The 21,578-nt window shown below is 35.2% G+C and overlaps 1 protein-coding gene across 11 annotated transcripts in view; it reads right to left on the bottom strand.

The window, feature by feature from the left end:
* LOC126750905 (regulating synaptic membrane exocytosis protein 2) overlaps nucleotides 1-21,066 on the bottom strand; it is a 99,858-nt gene extending 78,792 nt beyond the window's left edge. For all 11 annotated transcript variants that reach the window (XR_007665832.1, XM_050460694.1, XM_050460695.1 and 8 more), the window contains exons 1-2: nucleotides 20,966-21,066; nucleotides 16,126-16,395 (exon numbers count right to left, since the gene is read on the bottom strand). The gene's annotated coding sequence lies outside the window, so the exon portion shown is untranslated. The remainder of the gene's footprint in view (nucleotides 1-16,125; nucleotides 16,396-20,965) is intronic.
* Nucleotides 21,067-21,578: the final 512 nt, after the last annotated feature.

The following is a 21,578-nucleotide window of genomic DNA, read 5'->3' as shown; positions in this document are numbered from 1 at the left end:
GGCCTTTGGTGACAATTGTTTGTCGGGAACAAGTGTTTTTGATTGGTACAAATTACTCAAAGAGGGTTCAGAACACGTTGACGAAGAACTATTTCCACGACGGCCATTGACATAAACTGATGATCAACACGACTATAAAATAAAGGAATTGTTGCGTGAGAACCGACGATTAACAGTCAGAGATCTTACTGGCATCGTTGGAATATCGGAAGCATTAGTGAAAATCGTTTTGAAAGATAATTTGGGGATAAGGAAAGTGAAAGCACGATTGGTGTCAAAATCAGTAAATGTTTTAGATAAATGGCGTCGCGTTACATTTGTGAAACGGGTGCCATGAAACTTATAGTATTATTCCTGGCGATGTGTCTTGGCTCTATGCTTACGATCCTAGAACAGACGATGGGTCGGCCGAATATTGTGGCAAAGTTGAGCCAAAGCCGAAAGACCTACGTCTAAGCAGGCCAAAAATCAAGGATACGTTGACAGTTTTCTTCGATTATTGAGGTGTGGTGCCCTTCGAATTCCCTCCGCCTGATCACACTGTAAACAAGTAATAATATTTAAGTGTGATGCGTCGTTTACGTGAAGCTATTCGTGAACAGTGACCGGAATTATGGGCCAACAACTTTGGGTTTTTGCATCACGATAATACACCGTCGCATACTGCATTGATTCTTCGTGAATCAACCACCTTATTCGTCTGGTTATTCAGCAAACTCAAACGATCGCTCCGGGAAAACCGTTTTGAGTCAATTGTAGCCATTAAAAGTGAATCGCTAAGAGCTTTGAAGGCTATTCCAACAACTGTTTCGAGGATTGCTAGAAACGTTGGCACAAGTGTATTGGTGCCAAGGGGAATAGCTTTAAGGAGAACGACGTAGATTTTGAAGAACAAATCAAGAATTTTAGAATTATGAACGAAGTCTTACAATTTTTTGCTCATAGTAGTATATTTGTTTTAGTATTCATAATCATAATATATTCAAATCTAATTCCCAGTATTGAGTGGTACATATGTATGCATATGAGAGATGCGGAAATACAGCGGAAATGACAATAAGTCATTTAAGTTTTCTTTCATAGTGCTGTGTTTAATCCTTTTGGTTTTCCGGGAAATTTAAACAGACAAGTTTGTGGTCTTTCGCTGAATTTGATCATTGTTAAAAGAGTTATGTATTGGAAAATACAGAAGTTCACAATTATTCGTTCATATTTTTGGAAAAATTTACTATTTCTTTCTATTTCTTTTTATTTAACAGTTTTGTTAAAAACTACTAAAATCGTCATAAATCAGTAAATAATTAAATAGGAGCCAGTGTCAAATTTGGATGATGGGCGTGTCATCTTTAGACTTAGTCGACCGATTTCAACCAAGTTTGATATAAAATTACACATAAAAAAATATCCTGAAATTCTTACATTATAGTGTGAAAATACCCTAATACCCACATAACATAATTTTAAATGCCATCTGATTCTTTCACTTTCCGGTATACAAATCAAGATCCAATCAATATATTAACTTTGCGCAAACAGTGCACTCGTGATATTTCATCTTACAAACAAAACTTGTAGAAACCGGATTCTAACTTTTCATGAACCCAGACGCCAAATATGTGGACCCCAGTTCATATGGCTGACTTCTGGTCGAAAATAGCGGTCATACTGTGATGTATTGAAGTTCGGGGAGAACGATGCCTTGATAGTAACATTCCCTTCTGTAAAAAATAGGTTGAATCGGAGCAATACTTTCCTTTGCCCCTATATACTTATTATGAAGATTTTCGAGCCTGCAGTTGACTTTACATGACAAAATTGCAATACTTGAGTGAATGTAAATATATTTGGAGAACAGTTCGACTATTATATGTATGTATATGACATACAGACAGTGATTGAGCCATATTCGTTTAAACGAAACGAAAAGGCTGAAAAATATTCTCCTTTTTGTCTGGCAGCAAAATCGTGACGAATGTCTTGTGGGTTATAGGTTTCAACAGAAATGACGCAACTTTTCATAGTGAAAATCAAACTGCAATTTCTCCGAATATTTGGTATTATAAAAATATGTATTTTCTCAGAGCAGTTATGCATTTTCCATATAAATTCGGGCTTCGGTTAATTCCATTCCGATAAAATGCGTTACTGGGATTAAAAGATAAGCCAATTATAAGCTGGTAAATTAAATAAAAATGTATTAAGTACAAAAAAATTTGCGCTTTTTCGAAATTATTAAATGCATACATACATACCGACATACTCTGTGGCGCAACCTGTACTTGACCCCAATACACAAGATGTGACCCAATAAATACAAATAGAACACAACATGAAAAATTATATTCTGCTTTGGAGGACCCTCGTTACATTCCTTAAATGCAGTTAATAAATGGATGCGATTGCATGCGTATGATGCATCTGGCTACTTGTTGCAGATACATATTTACGCAGATATACATAGGTATTTGTGTGTTGCTCACTAGCACAAGTTGCAATCGAATGAATTACTAAGCACTCTTGCAGAAATTCTATAAAGCATGCATTCATATAACTGTATGCATTTATATATTTGCAATAATATTGTGCTAATAATAGAAACAATTTAAATTAGTAGCTTTGTAATTTACTTGCTTTGATTGTGCTGCCATAAATAGTTATGTTCTGTTTTATTACGTTTTCTTTCATTACAATTTGCTTCTTTTTATTTATTTTCCTCTTTTTGTTTTTGCTCTTTGTTTTTTGTTGCTGCACTCACACAGCTGCAAAAAGACATGTGATACTAAGAAGGCTGTTAACTAAAAAAAGAAATGTGAGAGCCAATTCATCGTGGCAATCGAAACTCACCAACTGCTCAGCTCCTTGGGGACCAGCAGAGATTTCCTAGTATTTTGTCGTTTAGTTGAAATTCAGGTGTGGTGAAAAGCGCGCCCAGTAAATGGCACTAAAGCAGAGAGCATAAAAGAGAAAGATTGCTAGAGTAGCAGAGAGAAAAGTGCGTAAACACGAGTATTATCACACAACCCAACCATAACCCCCATCAACACCGTAATCAACTTTTTTGGCGATACATACATATGTTTATGTACCTATACATATGTATACGTATATATGTATGTATATAGAAATATGCTCAATCCTATAGTAGGTTTGTATTTCGATGATGTCTTGCTTGTTTTTCGCAATTATTGTGGAAAAACTTGATAGGTTAGAAGAGTTCATATGAATCTGATTGACGCCTTTGGTTGACTTCACTAGTGTACATGCACCAGTGGTTTGCCTGCAATGTAAGAGAAATCAAGTATTTCTGTTTGGAAGCTTGTTAATGTTTTTGTATGAATTATACATTTTTATAAATTATTTATCTTCTCTTTGCACTTTAGTAATCAATTTTATAAAAATGCAATTGAAGTAAGGTTGACTGGTTCCTCTTCTAAGCTAAATTAAAATTTCGCCAGACATATGTTAAAAAAATTTCAAAAATAAATTTATTATGAAATATTCGAAAATTGTATTTATGTAAATCCATATATATTATGTATTCCGGAAAACAAGTTTGCTTATTTGACTTATTTTTAGTTTTATTTATTTTTATTTTATTTTTCTCTTGTGTTTTGTTTTTTTTTTTTTTTTTTTTTTTTTTTGTTTTTTTTTCCTAAAACTCATACAAAACTATCAGCAATAGTCACAAGCTATTAGTGAAGATTTCGGTTTCGCTTTGAAAAGGTCAAAGTGCAACAGCAACAGCCTTCACCTCAAGTCCCGGGATACGTACAAATTAGCCCACCCACATTTAAATACAAACACAACAAACACTTCCACATGCATTTACAAAGCTACAAGCTGCTGAACTAAGTAACAGCGCAATGGAAATGTCAATGACAATACCAGCAAATTTAACGGTGCTGGTAGGTGGTGGGGCGCTAGGGCTCTGTGATAGCGACAAATGTGTAGATAATTGTTGACCGTCAAAGGTTTGTCTGCTGTGGCAGCAGTGCAGAAAAGTCGCTGCTTTGCATTTATATTTCATGCACTGATAATGCCAAATAAAGTGAAGCTTCATATCAAATTACTGTATTTTTGTACAAGACAAACATTAGTTCTTTATCAATATGAAAAACTAGCTAAACTAGTAAACATGCCTAAAATTTAAGCGTTGCAGTAACACTCGCATGTTGAAGGTCTCTAGAACATAATCAACACGGCGCTGTTTGCATTTATAACGAAGATTACGGCAAACGTAATGCGTATAGCCGTAATTCGTATACTAAGAGGTTACATGGGTTTACGGGTTTCAAAAAATCGAATTTCTTTATGGACTTATTAAATTCTACAACACCTCTAGAATATTTGCGTAAATTTTCATGGTCGTCCGAGTAATAGTTTCGGAGATACAGCCTTGAGCACTGGTGCGTCTCGAGCTAGGCTAAGTTTTTTCGCGAAACTGTGTGAAACGGTTTGCAAGATTTCTCGAGAATTACTTTATCAATCTTTATAAAATTTTACAAAGGTTTTTGAGATAGAATTCGTAAAGGCTTGCACGAAGAATTTTTTTCGTTTACAACTATTTGAAAAAAAAGTCCCGAAATTTTCACTGAAATTTTAATTTTTTTGTAAAAATGTCTGCCAAAAATTAAATTATCACTTTTTTTCCATCGTTCAAGTTCTAAGTTAAGGTTTTAACTTCTTCTTCTTCTTAAATGGCGCAGACACAGCTTACGCGATTATAGCCGAGTTAACAACAGCGCGCCAATCGTTTCTTCTTTTCGCTACGTGGCGCCAATTGGATATTCCAAGCGAAGCCAGGTCCTCCTCCACTTGGTTCTTCCAACGGAGTGGAGGTCTTCCTCTTCCTCTGCTTCCCCTGGCGGGTACTGCGTCGAATACTTTCAGAGCTGGAGTGTTTTCGTCCATCCGGACAACATGACCTAGCCAGCGTAGCCGCTGTCTTTTAATTCGCTGAACTATGTCAATGTCGTCGTATATCCCGTACAGCTCATCGTTCCATCGAATGCGATATTCGCCGTGGCAAATGCGCAAAGGACCATAAATCTTTCGCAGAACCTTTCTCTCGAAGACTCACAACGTCGACTCATCGGTTGCTGTCATCGTCCAAGCTTTTGCACCATATATGTAGCAGGACGGGAATTATGAGCGACTTATAGAGTTTGGCTTTTGTTCGTCGGGAGAGGAATTTACTTTTCAATTGCCTACTCAGTCCGAAGTAGCACCTGTTGGCAAGAGCAATCCTGCGTTGGATTTCCAGGCTGACATTGTTGGTGAAGTTAATACTGGTTCCTAAATAGACGAAATTATCTACAACTTCAAAGTTATGACTGTCAATAGTGACGTGAGAGCCAAGTCGCGAGTGCGACGACTGTTTGTTTGATGACAAGATATTTCGTCTTGTCCTCGTTCACTGCCAGACCCATTTTCTGTGCTTCCTTGTCCAGCCTGGAGAAAGCAGAACTAACGGCGCGGGTGTTGAGGCCGATGATATCAATATCGGTTATAAAGTTTTTAACTAAAACACGTAAAACACTTTAGATGGTTCTATGAAGAGTTATCCTGCCAACACGGGCGCATCTTTTTTCCAAAACCTTCGGAATTTTTTTGTTAATAGTGTATGTTTGTAACAATGAAAATTCTAATTATTTAATTTTATTTAATTTTTTATATGAGAATGAAATTGTTAAAAACGATCTGTTTTTTACCCGCGAAATCCCACGTAACCCTTAATGGTTTGTATCAGACGATGCTAGGCGACACAAGCTCCCTTAGATTTCGTACAGATAAACCTCAAATATCGACCGAAAAGTCCACTGCAAAATCAGAGATGCTCAATAGTCGATTACACAGCTCTACAAAAACAAATTTTTTTTGTTTGTTGCCCTAGATATCTTAGTAAATTTGGATGTTTTCAAGTATCCAGACTAGAATCTTATTCATGAAAATGTTGGATGTGCTCATGTTTATAAGATAATTGCATTTATTTTGATAAATATTGACTTCTTAGTAATGGAAATTTAGTTTTCCAATCCTGATTAGAGTTTTGCGCAACTTTTTCGCACATGCAAACGCCAAGTTTCCTACCAAATATACGCGGAAAATTAGACGGAACGTCTTATGCATTTACTAAAAATCAAACGTAGAGATATAGAATAGGTGTGGTTTTGGTGACATTTGTTGAAAATTTTAGAACATCGTATGAAAAAACTAACAGTTGGACTCTTTGTTGGTCCTCAAATACGAAAATCCGTGAAAGATACAGATCTCGTCAATATTATGACTGTTCCGGAAAATGTTCTTTTGAAAAGTTTCCTTTAGTTTTGTTAGTAGAAATTTCCCTAGAAAACCATTAAGCACCAAATTATGCTGACACATTTTGGGATTCTAAGATAATAAGAGTATCAAGTTAGACTAAATATCTCCGCAATCACTTGGATACATTTTCGGATAATTTAGATAATTTCGATAGTTATGGTGAAAAATGGAGAGAGCTGTTCCACTAGGATCTAAAAGTGATGGAATAAATGTATCAAAGGTAATTTGATCGTTCCATTATGGCAGAAGGCATTTTGATTAATATTTTTGAAATGGCAGTGTTGTTCAAGATCGTAATGATGAATCTAGACTGTAAGAAGACAATTTTGTTGATTTGACAATATATTAAGATATAATATTCTTTATACCAAGCATTTTTTTCGGAAATTTTATTATTTAGAGAGAGTCATTCTGTGGACGTGTCCAGCCTACGTTGCCATGACTGATAAGATATTAATTTTGTTAAGTGAGACTCCGTTCAAAAACAGTTTTTTCTTTATGTTTTGGAGCAATTAACGATTTTTAATTCAAACTTTCTCTAATTTTTCATCTAAACAGCGTAGTTTTTCGGAAGGTTTTGTGGAGTGACATTATATATTATAATAATTTTGAAGTAGGTACTCATTTCATTCACTCCTATAGACAATTTGCCTCATGATCTGGCTGTGTGCAACATATGTATGTATATCTAGTTCAAATTGAAAAAAAAAAATCAAAAAAGTTAGCGACTTCTTTTCAGGATGGATATAAACAGGTATTGAATGAAGGAATAGTAAACCTCTTGGTATTTGAAAAATTGCGACTTCCCAAAAATTGCTTTCTTTGACAACATTCCCTGCAAAGAAAATTGAAAGAAGTGAAACTTTTTGAATAAAATCTTTTTGATTCGTTAACCACCTGTAGTATGATTCTAAAAAAGTATGTATATCATAATTTCAAAACAACTGTTTCGTTCACTGACTCTGGAAACCCTTTTCCGAGAAAATCTTATTTAAGGTGTGTGGAGGCCAGAATAAGTAATATTCAAAAAAGAAAATTATTGGCACGTTATTCTTAATCTTAGATGAGATCTATTTCAAATAAAAAAATATAAACTTTTTTATGATCACTAAGAAAAACTAGAAATATACTAATGCAAAAATCTACTACTAGCTTCTGGTGCGGAGCAGACAACACTTTTCGTTTAAACGAGCAAGTTTTGCCAATAATTTCTACAGAATTCTACAATATGACGGCAGAGGGCAATGACTACTACAACTATACAACAACAATTCAAATTTATTAGATACAAAACCGATACAGTTAGGTTCAAGCGCAAGTTCAAAGGACTCTTTGAGAAAATGCATACAAATAAAATGACAAAGTGTCAGGCGTCGACTTACTGCTTTGGCTCGTTGGTTCGTTGGCTCATTTCTATGAAAAAACACGCATACGACATACAAGTGGCAATGTAAATGTAGCGATATGTAAGCGTACGCGCAATCATCGAATGCAAGCAATGAACTCACCCATAATCGTTACCCCCATTGTCCCACCCATTGTGCCAGTGACGACATTAACGCCATGGCGCACACGCTGTTTTCTTTGGTGGTGTGAAATTGTCTGGTGATATACCACCTTGTAACCGAAATGTATAGCGACAAAGAGAAAAGAACGTGGGTTTTCTGCGAAATAATTGATATGCCTTTTTGCAGCGTCTCCGAAGCCGCAGGAATTTAATGTAACTTTTAATATTTACACTTTATTATTGCAGCTAAGAAGAAGTTCTCAAATAACTACGACTGTCCCACTATAAGCACTGACACATTGGTGACGTCATCAATTTCCGTTGGCGTCAAGGCAAAAAAAATTGTAAAGGAGGGAGCTAAAAGTCATTTGATTATTTGCTCTTATATACTAGTATGTTATATATCGTAAGTAATTACTGAATTTGCATAAGCTTATCTGCTGGAATGGCTATTGATAGTCTTCATATTGGCGAGTGACGAATACTTCCCGTTGTTTGTTACGTCATTCACATATTCGTACAGAAATCAGTAATGTCGTAATTAGAAAAAAAAAACCAAAAAAATAAAAACAAAAACAAATAATAAACCGTATCATTTCATACTGCTACAACTTGCCAGGACCACAGCTAGGGAAATACTTTCAGGTACATGGGACTTGTTAGTTATATGGGGTCTAGGGCTAGTTTTCTCCCGATTTTATGCATTTTAAGCACAAATATGAAACGTTATAAGAACAAGTAAGGAAGGGCTAAGTTCGGGTGTCACCGAACATTTTATACTCTCGCATGGTAAAGTGATAATCGAGATTTCATAATACGTCATTTACATATTTTTCAAATACCGTATTTTTGTAAAGTTTTATTCCGCTATCATCATTGGTTCCTAATGTTTATACTCGTATTATACAGAGAAGGCATCAGATGGAATTCAAAATAGCTTTATATTGGAAGAAGGCGTGGTTGTGAACCGATTTCACCCATATTTCGTACATGTCATCAGGGTGTTAAGAAAATATTATATACCGAATTTCATTGAAATCGGTCTAGTAGTTCCTGAGATATGGTTTTTGGTCCATAAGTAGGCGAGGCCACGCCCATTTTCAATTTTTAAAAAAAGCCTGGGTGCAGCTTTCTTCTGCCACTTCTTCCGTAAAATTTAGTGTTTCTGACGTTTTTTGTTAGTCGGTTAACGCACTTTTAGTGATTTTCAACATAACCTTTGTATGGGAGGTGGGCGTGGTTATTATCCGATTTCTTCCATTTTTGAACTGTATATGGAAATGCCTGAAGAAAACGACTCTGTAGAGTTTGGTTAACATAGCTATAGTAGTTTCCGAGATATGTACAAAAAACTTAGTAGGGGGCGGGGCCACGCCCACTTTTCCAAAAAAATTACGTCCACATATGCCCCTCCCTAATGCGATCCTTTGTGCCAAATTTCATTTTAATATCTTTATTTATGGCTTAGTTATGACACTTTATAGGTTTTCGGTTTCCGCCATTTTGTGGGCGTGGCAGTAGGCCGATTTTGCCCATCTTCGAACTTAACCTTCTTATGGAGCCAAGAAATGCGTGTACCAAGTTTCATCATGATATCTCAATTTTTACTCAAGTTACAGCTTGCACGGACGGACGGACAGACGGACGGACGGACAGACAGACATCCGGATTTCGACTCTACTCGTCACCCTGATCACTTTGGTATATATAACCCTATATCTGACTCTTTTAGTTTTAGGACTTACAAACAACCGTTATGTGAACAAAACTATAATACTCTCGTTAGCAACATTGTTGCGAGAGTATAAAAACACGTTTTTTTAATTTTACTACGATAACTCACATATTAACCGATATATGCGGTATAAATTCATACGGAAGTTCGAAAATCTTTTTATTAAGCATATGGGGGCTAAAGGAAGTATTGACCCTATTCAACCCACTAGTAGCACACAGAAATACAAATATTAGGAAAGGACTCTCTCTGAATTGCGATTATTTATATATCTCACACATTGACTGATATTTTCGGTAAAAAGTCAACTATAAGCACTGGGACCACATATTTAGTACCTAGCTGCTCAATGAGGTCCACACCTTAAAAGCGTATGCGTGCAAAGTTTCATCTTGATACATTAATTTAGTTTTGAATTGTTTACTAGATGTGAAAGTTTGAGTTATATGGGAACTAGGCGTGGCTACAGTTCGATTTCGCCCATTTTCACACTGTAACCTGAAATGTTCGAGGAACGGCATGTACCAAATTTGGTTAAAATTGGTAGAGCATGTCTTGGAATATTTGATTTCCTCTAAGAGTGAGTGGTGCCGCTACCGTCCTCCACTTTTGACCCCAGCTCCATTCAAGCCCTCTCGTCCCATCTCAAGAGTAAAATTTTTTATCTCTGGCGTATTTAATTACTGATTTATCGCGCTTTTAGTAGTTTTTGGCAGTACCGTTATATGGAGATTGAGCGGGGTTATCATTCGATTTCATCCATTTTGAGACTGTCGGTAGGAGCTCTTATAATGTTTGCCCTCGGCGAATTTGGTTGTTCTCACTTTAGTGGTTTAGGATATATGTATGTCTATTAAATTTATTAGAGGGTGAGCCACGCTCACTTTTTAAAAAAATTTCATCCATAAGTGCCCCTTGGTACTTGCGTTGACCTGTGCTAAGTTAGAGCTTTGTATCTTAATTTGGTGCTTAGTTATGGTATTTATTACATTTTCGGTTAATGGCGTTTTGTGGACGTGGAAGTGGTCCGACTACGCCCATCTACGAACTAGTACTTTATTTCCAAGGCGCGCGCTTCATCAAGATATCTCCATTTTTGCTCAAGTTTCTGCTTGCACGGACGAACGGACAGTCTCCCAAATTTCAACTTGTTTCGTCATCATGTTCATTTATATATATAACTCTATATCTATCTCGCTTAGTGTTTGGTAATACGTACGACTATTAGGTGAAAAAAACTATTATACTCTGTAGCAACATGTTGCAAGAGTATAAACAGCGTTGTATAATATATTTTTATTGCAGTACACAAATGTTCTTGGATGAATTAGCGATTAAAGATAAAAAAAATGTAATAACATTAATATTTGGAAGCCAATACTGTAAGATTTCACATGAACTCAGGAGAGTGTTTCAGATATACCTACACGTAGTGTTTGAAAAAGCACTACGTAACTTCTCTATATACATGTGGCGTCTACATAAGTACTCGTTGTATGCGTGGCCTCCATTTGCTTTGTTGTTTTCTACAAAATTCTGAGCATCAAATGATTTTCATGAGAAGCTTGCAACCGCAATTCACAAAAACTTTAAACAAATGTCGAGCCTTGGTAGTATAGCACAATTCTACCTACAACCACCCCCAGCTGCAGTAAGCTGTATTATGTAAGCTGTATTATGTGTAACACACATTTTCCTACGAAGTAGGATTTATTTAGCTTTTTCTCTAAAACGTTAGTTATGGCAATTTTTATTTAATTATTTAAAAAATTATCCAAAAAGGCTTACTAAAATGATAATTTAACCTAACATGGGTAAGGGCTGGATGACACACTTGGACAGTTTTACAAGGCATGTTATTCGAAAACCCTTTCAACTCGCAAACACAATGAAACGATAAAGCCTCTTGAGGTTCAAGGTATTCCAACATATTAAATGTCGGTTTTTAAAAAAGAAGCGACACTATGATTCTATCTAGTTTTTTCTCACAAAACAAAAACTCGAGAAAGCTGTACTTTTAGCTCCCTGGACATCATTTGCTATTTGTCGCAAGTAAGAAGGATTTTGCAACTTCGGAACTATGGCAGGTTGTCAACTTTTGGAGTGAATTTTCACTTCATCATAGGAGTCTGCACTCTGAAGCTGTAGATATACCTTTACCACAATTTTCGCCGCGTCGACTCGGTGTCAATGATAACCGCTGTATATATTCAGGATGCCATCTTTCGAGAGGCAGTCAAAGACAATTTAAATTAATTAATTTCCTTAATTCAGTTCCGTCAAATAGTCCGTTGGTGCTACATAACATACTTTAATGTTATTTAATTAAATTTGTTATAGCAATATGTGGGAAATTGGTTTGAATTTTGTTAGCTATTTTACCAGGAAATCTATTGCCATAGTTTGATTCACATGTATTATCATATATAATGAGCGGATTAAATTATTTCGAAACATTATTTAAGTTAGCAAATTTCAATTATATGCAGTTCCATACCTACAGGTATCCCACATTCGTACATAAAGTAATAATTTTCAACTATATGGTATATGTACATAATACGTTTCAGAGTCACTGGAGAACCAAGGCTTTTAGGCCTAGGAAAAGTGTATGTCTCTCTGGTATCAATTAAGGACAACAACTTATCTTTCTTTCCTTTCAGCGAAGTTATAGGCTTCTGAGAATTTTGTGGCCATCACTGTACATAGATATAGAGTGTAAAGTATGTATTCTGAAATTATAGTGTCTGTTTTTGCTGGATTTTAGCGTTTATTTATATTCTTTTAAAAAAGTTTTAATGTTGTTAATTATATGTATAAACATTTGAAGAAGTTTATTTAATTTCAAGGAATAAATTATGAATATGGTTCGTATTCGTAATTGCCTCTTTAACACATATCAACATGTATTATATTACAACAGCAGCTTGCTTTTCTATTTAGTCATGATTATATTTATCAAATGGGGAGATAAGCAATCATATTATGATAACGGTATCGTGTTATTATTAGTTTCATTCATTTTTAATTCATTTATTATACTAAACGCGTACGTGTGGGTGCATATTAAATAAATCAATATATAGTATATATAATAATATGTCTATTATGTAAATGTATATGTATGTATCGGGTTTTCCAATAGGGATTATATGAGTTCAAAGTGTCGTTTCGACCATTTTTAATATGTCATGAAATGTATTTTTATACCCTGAACAGGTATATTTATATTGAAACACCCAGAAGGAAGCATCGGAGACCCTATAAAGTATATATATAAATGATCAGTATGTTGAGCTGAGTCGATTTAGCTATGTCTGTCTGTCTGTCGGACTGTCTGTATATATACGAACTAGCCCCTCAGTTTTTATGATATCGTTTTGAAATTTTGCCAACGTTATTTTCTCTTCAAGAAACTGCTCATTTGTCGGAACTGGCGATATCGGACCACTATAACGTATAGCTGCCATACAAATTGAACGATCGGAATCTTAGCTATTGTATGGAAAACTTTCACATTTCACAATGTATTTTCAGAAAAGTTGGCACATGAAATTTCCTAAAGCAACAATGTAATCTCCCAAAAAAATGTTCAGATCGGTTAACTATAGTATATAGCCATACAAACTGCACGATCGGAATCTAGTGCTGGTATGGAAAACTTTTGCATTTGACAAGATATATTCACGAAATTTCGTAGAGATTATTTTCTAGGGCAACAATGTAATTTCCGAAGAAAGTTTCCAGATCGGCTTACTATAGCGTATAGCTGCCATACAAACTGAACACATAGTTACTAAAAGAATTGCACCTGTGAAGGGTATATTAGCTTCGGTGCAGCCGAAGTTAACGTTTTTTCTTGTTTTCATTGTATTCAATAATGTTTACAATTTCATCAAGGAAAGACATACGCAAGAAGAACGCTTACAAATTGTTCAATTTTATTATGAAAATAAAAAAAAATAATTAAGAAAATTATCATCTCCAATGAGGCTCACTTTTATCTGAGTGGTGCCATACATAACAAAACTGTCAATTCTGTTGCGAAGAATACCACAAATTATTCATAAAGAACCATTACATTCACTTAAATTGACAGTTTGGTGTGGGTTTTGGTCTGTTGGAATCATCGAACCGTACTTATTTCGAAATGAACCTGGTGACACCGTTACTAACAATACAGAGTGGTATAGATCGATGATAACCGACCATTTATATCCGCAATTGTAAGAAGTTGATCTTGACAACATCTGTTTTCTACAGGGTGGGGTTACATGCCACATAGCACGTACAACAACCGAATTATTGCGAGAAAAGTTTGGAGATTCGATTATTTCAAGAAATTGTGACATTGAATGTCCACCACGACGTTGTGATTTAACACCATTAGACTACATCTTGTACAGTTATTTGAAGTAATTGGTCTTTAGCAATAATCCAGACTCTGTCCAAGCTTTAGAAGCTAAAATTGAACGTGCTATTCATGACTTAAATTAGTGCAAAAAGTACTCGAAAATTGGGTTCATCGAATTCGTTCCAGCAAAAGAAGTCGTGGAGGCCATTTAAATGATATTATATTCAAAGCTTAATTTTATCGATTGGACTTCACATTAAATAAAAAATATTTAAATTTCCTTAATAATGATATTATTCTTTTTGAGGAACCCTGTATATACTTTCATGAAAATAAATACAATTTATTAATTTTGTTATATATTGAAATTAACTAGGCAGGCTTCCAGGAAATACGTAATTTTAGTGCATTTTCCGCCCACACTGAAGTAAGCGTTGCACGTGGCTACCATTGTTGATTTTTTTGAGCTCTATGAGTTCATTATTTAGTACGCAAATTAGTAAACTTAAATATAATATAAAAAATTAAAAGAAAGACAATAAACTAAACGTAAACACAACACTGATAAGTATATTGAAAATATTAGTTTTAAATTCAATAATTTTGAAATAATATACATTCTAGCGAAACCAGAGAAACCCAAATGAATTCTAATTCCAAATTCCTTATGTTCACATACGAGTGTACTATATCGTCTTGTATATACGATATAAGTAACTGTCTAAATTCTTCACATAGAAGAAGGCATTGAAACAACTAAAACGCGCAGAATTATGACAGGATTATGAAACCACGATCAAAAGGTAAAAAATTAAAAAAAAAATAGTATTGGATAGCCATTGTTAGACCAGTAGTATGGTGGACAGGCGTACGGAAATTCACCTACCGGAAGCTAATGAAAAGGGTTCAAAGGCTCGCTGCGCTGTGCATAATGGGCGCTTTAAGAACTCCAACGGCGGCTCTTGAACTGGTACTAAACTTGTCACCTATGGGCATCTTCGCTGAAAACTGCGAATTTACATACATAATCTTCGGGTATAACTCGGTGATTAATGGCGGTTGGCCAAACACCAGGCTCAAAGTAAACATATAATAGAAAAAGATGGCTTGTGAAAAGTAATGTTAGCTACTCGCAATACTCTAAACATCTACACCAATGGTCCGAAAATGGACGATGAAGTTGGTGCGGGAATATACTGTCCAGAGTTAGGCATAAGGCAACCTTTTAAGTTGCTGGATCACTGCAGTATATTTCCCGCTGTGGTCTTTCCTATTGCGAAAGCAGCGAAGTTGGACTCTAAAGCACCTGCAGGCAATTCCAGAGGCAATATCTACGTAGACAGCCAAGCTGCAACCAAGGCAGTAACCTCGTATCGCATATCGGCCAGAAGTGTCTTGGCCAGAAGTAAGCAACTTCATTTCTCATCTATTGGGTGCAGGCCCCAATGAAATAGTGGACGAAATTACGCTATCAACTACTGTGTCAGCTTACTAATTGCGCTAATTTAAATATTAGGGTTGGTAAAAAACACCAAAATGTTTATTATTACTCTGAAAAATAGGTTCTTAGGCACCCCTATCTAAGAAAGTCTCTCCAATTATGAGTTTCTCAATTGTAACGGGAAGGTTCTCCGCTTTAAAGTTATCCTACAAGACTTTGAGTTTTACAATTTAAATTTATTTTCTTTTTGGAGTTATAAAATTTCAAAGAAAAAAAAATGGACTTAAAATAGTATAGTTTAGTAATTAGTATTTCAACCGTTAATATCCTTTTAACGGTTTGGTTTACGAAAAACCCGTAAGATACAATTTAATAGAGAATTCAATTTCCAACAAAATCAATGAATTTTTTCAGATAGTTGGAAGCGAGATAGAAGAAGAAGAAGAGGAAGAAGAAAAAAGAGAAACCCATTAAGCAAAGAACCTTCCTGTTACAATTAAGCTTATGCTTAGAGAGCTTTCTTAGGGGTGCCTATGAATATTTATGAAAAAATTAAGAAACTAATCATTTTGGATGCTTTTGGCCTGCCTAAATTCGGTTTTTTATCATACAGAACATATTGTGTGACTCCAAGTAATCATTCGAATTCGAAAATTGAAATATAATTTAGAAGTCTGTAACTCAAAAACTATTTGAGATATCAATTTAAAATTCTGGTTAGTTATCTTGCAAGTTATAGTCTATCAAAACATTGTATTCATACTTACATATATTAGATCCTTTAAGACGGCGTTGTGTATTCATTCGTTGTTAGTTAAGACTTTAAATTGTAAAACTAGTTGATATATATAATATGTACATATATATTTATTTATCTAATGTGTAGCGGGAGCAGTAGGTATGTACATTTAGTAAATATAATGCCAATAAATCTGTCTAATTATTTATTAAATTTAAGTTGTTCTTTCATTTATGCAATACTTGTATGCAGTATATTTTTTTAATTTTTTTATTTCAGTTAAATTCATTCACCATCACTATACGTATTATATATATACATAAATACTAAAATTAAATTTGTATTGCACACACACAAGTAAATACATACATACGTATGTATGTGTAAATATTTATTTGGAATTGGTTTTTGCATACATTTTCAGCTGATATCCACCTTCAGTTTGTAATTTCCGTTTAGTTTATTTTTAGAAAATATCACTTTCAAAAAGCTTGTAAACTTTGTCTCATTTCAGCTAATTTTTGCGATTTATTTTTTTGGTTTTTGAGAAAATTGCTTTTAAAGCAAAAACACTTGTTAGATTTATTTTAAATATAAATTATTTAAGTTCTTAATATTGACAGCAGTAAGGAAGGCCTAAAATTTGGGTGTAACCGAACGCTTGTACTCTGGCAATTTGGCAAGGCTTTAGAATAAAAAGTGTTGCAGAAGAATTCAAGCTTCAAGGATGGAAGGAATCAGTATGCTGCGTATATTGGGGCTAGACAGATAGGTTTAAGGGGGGATAGTTATAAAGGGCGATCCCTTTCGGGGTTTCCTACTTTTTTTTTTAAGAAAAGACACAGACAGAAACTTCAAATTTAATGGGGAAAGTGTATTATGATTCAAAAGCAAGTTCCTTGGGATTTAATTTTTTATCTTCTTTTTTTATCTCTTTGAAATATTATCCGCGGCTATGTCTCAGATGGTTCATCCGTTGAGTCCAATTTTCAATGACTTTTTGGAGCATTTCGACTGGTAACTGGCGAGTGGCACTCGCGACTTGGCTCCAAGGCTTGAATCGTAGCGAGATTGTCCGCATAGACTTTAGACTTTACATATCCCCACGGGAAAATATCAAACGGTGTGAAATTACACGATCTTGTTGGCCAATCGAGCGTCAATTACATTCATCAAATGGTCGGTAATCATGTCGCCATTGATGGTTACCAGCTCACCGATATAATTTCTGAAAAAAAAAAAACGGACCGATGATTTCACCGACCCACAAACCACGCCCAACCGTTTATTTTTCTGGATGAAATGGCTGCGCTTGCATCTCTTCAGGTTGCTTCTCTTGGCTCGAAATCATTCACAGCAAGTTGTGTTGTTATATCTTTAGATGTTTGTCAGATATATACGTTAAAGCTATTGGGGGCGGGGCCATGTCCCAATTTTTAGCCCACAGATGTCTTCTCTTTTGTGATCCCTACAAATACTCAACTCTTTATTCAACTCGATAAGGTTTGGTTAATACAAACAACTGTTATGTAATGAAAATTATTATATTTTGCTCAGTAGCAACAGCTACGGTGTTTAAGGGTTAATATCCACTTTTAGTGTGATTAAAAAATTAACTATTTACGTTTTCCATTAAAAGAAAGCTATAGGCATAACTTGTTTGCGCTGTTTTAAATTTGTCTATTGATTTACTGGTGAAATATTATATTCTTCGAAAAATAAAAAGATTTAATTTCAACTCAAGGAAAGACTTTTTAGATACCCAAAAATATAATAAAAAAGCATGAAAAAACTTACAAACTGGAAAAAATAAAGGTTAGACTGAGTATACTAAAAGGCCTGCCTTTTCAAGTGAGGGATAGGAAAAAGAAACAAAGCAGTGCTCTGAGAAATTACATACATACATATATATAATACGATATCCATAATCTTTACTATATTGAAATATGTTGCGCAACTTTTATGCTATATGGACTCAACTATAGGAAAGCTAATTAATATTTTTTGTCAATGAGTACAGTGGAATATGTGGCATATTGAGTCCAGATCGATTTTATTTGTTTTCAAAACAACGCTGTGATTGAGGAAAGCTGTTCACTCAGTTTAATTATGAAAACCTGATATTAATCGAAATGAACGATTTAATGTCAACTCTAAAGTTGTCATTAGAGCTTATATTCGTTACTTTTTTGTAGAAGGTGGGCTTGGTTCTTATTGCATTTTACATTTTTACACTCTATGAGGATGTGCTAGAAAGACTTGCTCTCAGCTAGTTTGGTTGGTATATCTGTGCTGGTTTGTGATATATGAACTTTAAATATATTGGGAGTGCAGACACGTCCACTTTCCGAAAATATATTTCAACCACATACGCTCCCTTCTGCCATTCGCTGTGCCAAATTACATTTTGATATCTTAATTTGGGCTTTACTTATATTAAGCTTTTTGATTGACGGAATTTTGTGTGCATGACAATTCTCCGATGCCGTTTCAATCAAGTTTCTTTAAGATCTCTTAAATTATACTCAAGTTATCGCTTGCAAGGACGTGACATATAGTCACCCGAAATTCAACTGGTTCTTAACTCTGATTAATTTGATATCTGAATATTACGCTATATCCAACTCGATTAGGTTTAGGTGTTACAACTAACCGCTACGTGTACGAAACTATTATGCTATGTGCAACAAGTAGTGCGAGTATCAGTAATATGACAAGAGGCAGCACTTTCAAGTGAAAGATAAAAAAGTTCAATATTTATTCAAAACAAACCATTTTATCGTATTTGAAATATGCAAAACTTTCTAAATTAGAGAAATATGCATTCGTTTAACTAAATATTCACTATTGTTTAACCACAACTAAGTCCAAGTAAATGCAATGTTTTCACAATTTGCAAATATGCATAAATTTATAAACACTTTTTAGCGACTGTGAATACGATTTTCCGTTTCATAAACCGTTCTATAGACGTTTATGCGATTTGATGCGCGCGTAACTGGCCGCCTTCACATCTCATTACAGTGCTTTTATACACTATGCACAACGTTTGTACATACGTATGCGTGTAAGTGCTTTGATTCGTTAACCGAATGGGTTTTTGTCGGCGCCAAACGACGGTTTCAAACTACTTAGACGTTGTGCTGGGGTTAAGGCAACCGAGCCGATACGAGTGGAGCTGAAGCTCGTTGCTGACTGACACAATGTTGAAGGTGATGGCAACTGAGTTGTCTTTGTATACCTTACGCCAATGCGTGTATGTGTGTATGGTAGAATTTCACGGGCTGCTTGCGATAAGGACACAGATGTTGAGGATAAATTGGCGCAAATATTCGTCGTAGTGTGAATTTGTGTGCTACTATTTTTTGACATATGCTGAGCAATAATAACGAGTTGAGAGAGCGGCAGTTGGAGAGAGTGCGAGCTGTGTGTTGAGTTCGCGGAGATATTAAATAGAGGGAAATCATTTATGCTAAGCTATTGGTATGTTTGAGGAGGAAGGTTGGGAGATTTTTTTGATTAAAAAGCTTTTAACGTGTTTGTTATTATTTCAAAAGAAAAAGAAAACACGAAAAAAGTAAAGATGAAATAGGTTATATATTTTTATTTTATTTTTATACAAATTTTTGTTTTCTGTTCCTTTTTTATTTTTTTTTAAATTTTTTTTTGTTTATTTTTCACTACTCTAAACACTTTTATAAACTTTTTTTCTATTTTATTTTTATTTTTTTTTAATACAGCTTGCTGTTTTCTTATTTGTTTGTTATTAGGCACGTTAAAGTTTTTTATTTTATTTTCACATATTTCTTCTTCTTCTCAACTGCACCTTCAACCATTATGCTTTCGTTATGTCCTTAAACGCTATTCTCACTATCCTATTTCTAATTTTATGCTCTTCGCTCTTCGCATGCTCTGTCGCACAACGCTCTCGACACCACTCGCTTGCTCGCATACCCCTCTAAACAAGGCTCGTGTTTTCAACTTGCGACACATCAACTCATCAACATATAAGTGGATATTTTCAGCTTTCTACTTTTTTTTATGTAATTATGTACCGTTATCGTGTTCTTTTTGCCACTGCTGCAACGGTATGACTATTTCCTACAATAATACTGTGTTAGAAATTTCATAATTTTATTAAGCATTTTTATTTGAAAGTTAAGCTTTTTAGCTCACATTGATTGGGCATTTCTTACACACGTTTCTTTGTTAGATGTACTCAACCATACACATTTTCGCATCTCCTTCGTCAGTATCTTTGTGCCTAAGTCGTAAGGAAAAATATTTCATGGACACGTTTGAAGCGTATGTACATATGTGCTGTACAATTTTCTGGAAAAATGTATTTCCAGCTAAAATTAAGTATTATTTTTTTATTTAGTTGAAAGCTGTGTGCGCTTGTTGTGTGCAGAGAATTTAATTAACACCGTTATTTGTTTGCCTTTGGCTTGCTTTCGATTATATATTCACTACGTATACATATTTATACATATACGTTTTGAGAGTTGGGGGTGAGGGAATTTCGTTTGTGTGTGTGTGTATGTGTGTAAAACGGCTACGTCACAGATTTCACCAACAATTTAAGCACTGCATCACAAATTCATATACATATGTATGTATTACAGACGAAAACGACCATATATTTCCTTAAAATATTGTTTCATATTTATAATATTTTACATTAAATCAATTTTTCATAATTTTTCGTTAGAATTTCTCACTTTTTCAGCGCTTTTCTGCACTTTTTCCACAAAGTTCATCAACTTTATATATGTGTGTGTGTGTGTTCGTGTAGTTCCTCTTTGTGTGTTTGTGTATATGTTTATACACATATGTATATGTATTTAAGTACATGTGTATATCCGTACGTATATGTAGTGAGCAGTTGCTCCTGTGTGTTCCTTGGTAGTTAATTCCTTAAACGCTGAACGAGCGCACAACGACGACGACGACGACGACACCACTACACGACAACGACTACTGCGCGTCGACTCTTCATTGCCTGGCTATTTGAGCTGTCGGTCGTCGTTAGCTTTCGCCGACTTTAATATTCCCGAATTGGGAGCCACACATGTACGCATGTATGCCATGCTCGTGTGTGTGTGTTGTGTGAAAGGTGAGCCGAACATGCCGTGGTGAGTAGACGCGCGAGCATAAAAGCAGCTGTTCCCTGTGCTTTTCTACTCAATTTGAGTTCCCTCACCCCACGCGCTACTTCAACTTTCCTCTACTTCACAGCCGCTGACATAACACACACACACATACATATATACATAGACTGTGGGTGGCACTTTGGCATTGGCGCTCTCTGCGGCCATTGTGCCTGCGCCTGCCGTTGCTCAGGTGTGAGTTGGGAGCCTGCGCAATATAACTACAGCTGCGCCCATGCTAAGGGAAATGCCGCCACTCCACTCTACTGTGCTCAACTCGCCACAAAAGTGAAGCGTTGCACTTGTATGTGCGTGTATATGAAATAGCCAC

Source organism: Bactrocera neohumeralis, chromosome 2 (genome assembly GCF_024586455.1).
Source record: "Bactrocera neohumeralis isolate Rockhampton chromosome 2, APGP_CSIRO_Bneo_wtdbg2-racon-allhic-juicebox.fasta_v2, whole genome shotgun sequence".
Classification (NCBI taxonomy): Eukaryota; Metazoa; Arthropoda; class Insecta; order Diptera; family Tephritidae; genus Bactrocera; species Bactrocera neohumeralis.
This window is presented reverse-complemented; position numbering and strand designations above follow the sequence as displayed.